This window comes from Ovis aries, chromosome 10, assembly GCF_016772045.2.
Source record: "Ovis aries strain OAR_USU_Benz2616 breed Rambouillet chromosome 10, ARS-UI_Ramb_v3.0, whole genome shotgun sequence".
Taxonomy (NCBI): domain Eukaryota; kingdom Metazoa; phylum Chordata; class Mammalia; order Artiodactyla; family Bovidae; genus Ovis; species Ovis aries.
The window spans coordinates 11,383,029-11,388,663 of record NC_056063.1 but is presented as its reverse complement, the minus strand read 5'-3'; the positions used below and the strand labels follow the sequence as shown (position 1 = coordinate 11,388,663).

Below are 5,635 nucleotides of genomic sequence, written 5' to 3'. Positions count from 1 at the left end.
TCTTTTATGGAATGGGGGTAATCATGCTGATTCTTCTCTTCTGATGAGCTTAATTAAACTTCAGCCAGGATATAATAGTCTAAGTTCTCTGGAAAGATAAAAAGGCAACAACAGTGGAATGCAGACAAACGAAAGTAATTTAACCCATTGGGGGATACACAGTTTTCTTTCACCTATTAAAAATTCTGCTTAATGCTTCCATAATTTCTGCATGAAACAAACTATAAATATAAAGGGACTCCTCTGGTGGCCCAGTGGCTGGGACTCTGAGCTCCCAATGCAGGAGGTCTGGGGTTTGATATCTGGTCAGAGAATTAGATCCCACATGCAACTAGAAGATCGGCAGGCTGCAGCTGGGACCTGGTGCAGCCAAATAATTAATATAAATATTAAAAAAAAATGTAAGATAATGTAAAAGTAAAGGATAATGAAACCTATCATCAACAGGTTCTAACTAGATGGCATCCGTCAGTCCTTTGGACTCCTCTGAGATACAGGAACCTTTAGGATTTGGGTAGGTTTTCATTGTTTTTGTCTTTTTTTTTCAGTCTAGGCATTGAGTACTCTGTGCTAGCACCTCACTGCAGGGAGAAAGGATGTTAGCGCAGGGCAGGGTTTATGCAGTTTCTGGGAGGTGGCCGTGCCCTGGAGCAGCATGATGGCGGTGGAGAGTTTCTCCAGTGTGGGTCCGGGTCTTGAGAGTCCCCTCCCCGTGTGGGCACAGTGCTGCCTGTGCCTGGCGATGAGCAGGTGACCTCGGGGACAGGGCGGTGGCCCCAGGACTCCGCGTGTGGGCCTTAATCGGGGAACCATTGCTTGAGAGGAATTACAACCGGCTTCCCTGGTGGCTCAGACGGTAAAGAATCTGTCTGTAATGCGGCAGAGCCCGGTTCGATTCCTGGGTCAGGAAGATCCCCTGGAGGTGGGATAGGCTTCCCACTCCAGTATTCTGGCCTGGGAAATCCCATGGGCAGAGAAGCCAGGGGGGCTACAGTCCTTGGGGTTGCAGAGTCGGATACGACTAAGCGACTGACACTTTTCTGTTGAAAAGTGCAGGCGTTGAGCTTCAAACTGTTGAAAAGTGCAGGCGTTGAGCTTCAGGGAGGGCTGAGGAGGGGGTCACCCGGGGCTTCGAGGCTTTGCCGGGTGGGGGAAATGCGGGTTGACGCGTAGGGAAAAAGCCAGCATTGTGAGGAGCTGGCTGCTGGCTGTTGCGGGAGGCCCGCGGCTGGAATGTGGGCCGCTCGGAGAGGTGCGCTCTGTTTACCCTGGCAGCCGCCTGGCAGAGCTGTGCTGAGCCCCGGCCTTGGGACTGCCCGGTATGAAAGGATGCTTCAACCCTGCGCAAGGTTCATCGACCTCCGGGCCTCTGAGGTTCATCTGTTTAGACTTGGGGCCCGACGGAGACACTGTGTCTTTGTGGACGGCTGCCATGGCCGAGAGAGGCTGATTCTTTTCAATTTCATTTTATTTTTCTGAAAACTCTGGCTACTGCCCTAGGATTGGGCCAAGGTTTTGTGGTCGCCATAGCAACGGCGCCTTCTCCTACCTGAGAAGGATTCCTTTTTCTCAGGAGGCCTGCGGTGCCTGCAATCCCCACCCCCAGCCCAGGTCGCTGTGGTTGCAGGCAGTCGTTTCTGGAACGTTGGGGGCGGGGTGTGCCGCGGTCCCGGTGGACAGTGTCGTTCCTGTCGCTGCTCGCTGTCCCCTGCCCAGGTCCAAGCTGAACACAGTCTTTGTGGATTTTGCGACATGGGACTCTGGCAGTTTACCTCCCTGCTTTTCACATCTGTCCTTTTCCAGTTTAAGTCTCTGAAGCACTGTGGCAGAGGGATTAGTGTATTTGCTACCAAAAGGGGGCGCTGGCATAGCAAGCAGGCCCAGGCTCCCCGAGTCAGGGTTTTGCGCTTGGACTGCAGCTTAACGTTTTCACTAAATAGATGCCCTCAAGTAAGGTTCTGAGAAGACCCTAAGGCTGGGCAGTCCATGGGGTTGCCAAGAGTCGGACAGGACTAAGCGAGTGAACAACAACAAAAGGTTCTGAGTCCTCTGTCTTCTTACCTCTAAAATGGGGATTATAGTTGCACTTTCCTCACAGGGCTTCACCGAAGACCAGCTGGGATTGTGGGTGCAGTTTTGCCACAGTGTCTGGATTGCAGTAAGAAATAAGCTCCCCATCGTTATTATTATGTGTTAGAAGCTGTGCGTAGGTCTTTGAGGCTGAAACAACACAAAGGCAGACGGCAGAAACAGGTACCTCCGGCCACACGCCTTGCCTGATCGAGTCTCGGGGAGGCCATACACATACATACCCAGATCCATCCACACTTGCCTTGGTTTCTAATCGTTTCTAGTAGCTGGATCAGCAGTTGCTCTTCCTCTGTTTATTGACTGAAAAAAAAAAAAGCACAGCCTGAAAGTTGAGAGTTATGTTTTATTTGGTGGACAGATCTGAGGACTCAGGCCTGGGATGTGGCATCTCAGATAACACTGAGAATCTCTTCCAAGAGGAAGGGGGCGGGAGGGGGGTGGTGACGGGAAGCCGGGATATATAGGCCTTTTTGCAAAAACACCAAGCGGTCAGAAGATCAAAAGATCACTTTTAATTAAAGAAAACCAGATCTCTCAAGTTAAGGAATTGAGCTCTTTTCTGTGAATATGGGAAGACCCGAGAGTCTGGGCCGGCTGAAGCCATTCCTTTGGCACGCACCTCAGCTGTCTGGGGCCAGTACCCTGCGTGTCCTCAGGGCTCACTGTCAGGGGAGGCTGCAGCGGCTGGCTGCTGGATGGGCTTGGCAGTGGGCAGCCCGCTGGTCTCGTCCTGAGTTCCCTCAGGGCTCACCATCAGGGAGGCTGTAATGTAACAGCTTGATGGCTGCAACCTCCTTTGTTTACTGGCCTGGCGGGCAGTATTTCAGTTCTCCTGTTCTTGGAGTCCAGCGTCTACATGCATCCACCCTGGCTGCCCCTGACCTTGGGAACTGTGGCTCTTTCCAGGATCCATCCCACATCTTTTTTTTTTTTTTTTCCTTTTTCTGATTCAGATTCACTGTTGGCAAGAGAGGCCTCCACAGCTGAGTTCTCTTGCTCATGCAGTTGGACTTGCCTCTAAATAAGGCTCTTGCTCTGGGCGGATGTGGCCGGCTCAGCACCTCTCAGCACAAGTCTTGCTGACTCTCATCGCACCACCTGTTCCCAGCGGGCATGATGGAGGCCCTCACACCGGTGCGTCTGCTGTCTCAGCGCAGAGCCACCCAGCTCAGGAACTGCCCCGTTCCCACCCGGACACTGAGCTCACCCCAGACCAAGGCAAACCCGTCTCGGACCCAGGTCCTGGCTCCTTCTTGTGCAATGCCACTTCCCATGCAGTTTGGGGGCATTTACAGCACTCCCATCCTTCCCCACCCAAAAGGCTGCCTTCAACTCAACTTGGGTGAGAACCAGATCTTATTTGACACACACCTGATGGACTGGGTAGGGAGATGAAGCCAAACCTAGCAGAAACACAGTCCCCTACTAAGTCCCAAAGTTCAAATAGCAGTACAATAATCTGCTATCATTTTTACTCTATTATCTTTATGGTGAAGTCGCTCAGTTTTGTCCGACTCTTTGCGACCTGTGGACTGTAGCCTACCAGGCTCCTCCATCCATGGGATTGTCCAGGCAAGAATACTGGAGTGGGTTGCCATTTCCTTCTCCAGGGGATCTTCCCCGCTCAGGAATCAAACCCAGGTCTCCTGGATTTCAGGCAGACTGAGCCAGAGGGCTTCCTAGATGGTGCTAGTGGTAAGGAACCTGCCTGTCAAGGAAGGAGAGGTAATTGATATGGGTTCAATCCCTCCGTCGGGAAGATTCCCTGGAGGAGAGCATGGCAATCCACTCCAGTATTCTGGCCTGGAGAACCCCATGGATAGAGGAGCTTGGCAAGCTACAGTCCATAGGGTCAGAAAGAGTCAGACATGACTGAAGCAACTTAGCACGCATGCACACCTTATATAGATCTATGTTAGAAAGTAGGTGAGCCACTAGTCACGTGTAGCTATTAAGTGCTTGAAATGTGGCTGGTCTGGAGAGTGCTTTACAGATAAAATATGCACTGTATACTGAAGACAGTACAAAAAGGAAATGATCTAATTCATATTTTCATATTGACTACACATTGAGATGATAATATTTTGGATATATTGGGTTAACTAAAATATATTGTTGAATTAACTTCACCTGTTTCTTTTTACTTTTTTAAATATGTCTGCTGGAAAAATTCAAATTACACGTGTCTCCCATGTGTGACTTACATTAGTTTCCTACTGGGCAGAGCTGTTCTAGATTGTTGCTTCACTGCAATAAGTTAAGGATTAAGGAAAATATATTTCACTCTAGGTATTTGAGTCAGAGAGGGATTTAACACAGGGAATTAGGAGCTTACAAAGCTAAGACTGGAGGAATAAAAATCAACAGCAGGGAAGTGGATGTGGGGGATGGGTTTTCTTGGTTTTCAGATTTACTGCCGACTTTCAGAGAATCAGGGGTTACTGCTTAGAGCAAAGATCAGAAAGCTGCGAGAAAATGCTAACAGTCCCAGCTGCCCCACAACACCCAGGTAGGTGGTTGCTAAGAGCTTCACTGGTTTCTGCAAAAACTCACATCTGACAAAACTCATGTGTCCATTCTGGAGAAAGAAGACTAGGTCCTCTCGCCTTCTTTCTGCCTCCCAAATCTCATACAAACACACATTGTTGGCAGAATTCACATTGCATCCAGGAGCCCATATGCCATGGAGTTCCCAACCTCCCAACCCTGTAATACACCGGAGAACCAGAAAGAAGTGAATACAGACTTCTCAAAATAAACAGACAAAAAACGAAACAGCCTCATTCTCCGAATGGTGCCCTTGGCCACCTGTCTGCACTGAAGTCAGGTGGCCTCCTGAAGGCACTGCCCAGCAACTTCTATGTCGACCTGAGCCAGTACCGAGACCAGTCCTTCTGGGGTGACAGTGAAGAACAGGGGAAATTACTGAAGAAAAACTGCGCCTTGTATGTAGGAGATCTTTCCTTTCATACAGCTGAAGAACAAACCTACGAGCTCTTCAGCAAAAGTGGTGACATAAAGAAAATCATCTTGGGCCTGGATAAAATGAAGAAGACAGCGTGTGTGTTCTGCTTTGTGGGATACGATTCAAGAGCAGATGCAGAAAATACCACGCGGTACATTAATGGAACTTACCTGGTTGATCGATCATTCTCGCAGACTGGGATGCAGGCTTTAACAAGGGCAGGCAGTTTGACCGTGGGAGTTCCGGGAGCCAGGAACGAGGTGAGTATCCTTAGGACTATGACGCTGGGCGGGGTGGCTATGAAAACCCGGCCCCAAACCAGTGGGTGGTGAGAATTCCATCATAAAAACTTGCACTCTGGTCTGTTGACTTTGACCTGTGTTACCCAAGATCTGTACGTCTGCCCATTTTTTACCAAGCTTTAATCAATGTCTCTACTGAGCCGGAAGCCCCTTCTTGGTTTTCCTATTAAAAATGATTAAGAACAGGATCCAAAAGAAAGAAAAACAGCCTCTTATTCAGCACAATACTGTAGGAGACTCATGTTCGCTGTGTTGGGGTCCAGCACAGTGCCTGGCG

The 5,635-nt window shown here is 49.5% G+C and overlaps 1 pseudogene; it reads left to right on the top strand.

The window, feature by feature from the left end:
- Window positions 1-3,204: 3,204 nt before the first annotated feature.
- On the top strand, window positions 3,205-5,402 carry LOC106991361 (nuclear cap-binding protein subunit 2-like; annotated as a pseudogene).
- Window positions 5,403-5,635: the final 233 nt, after the last annotated feature.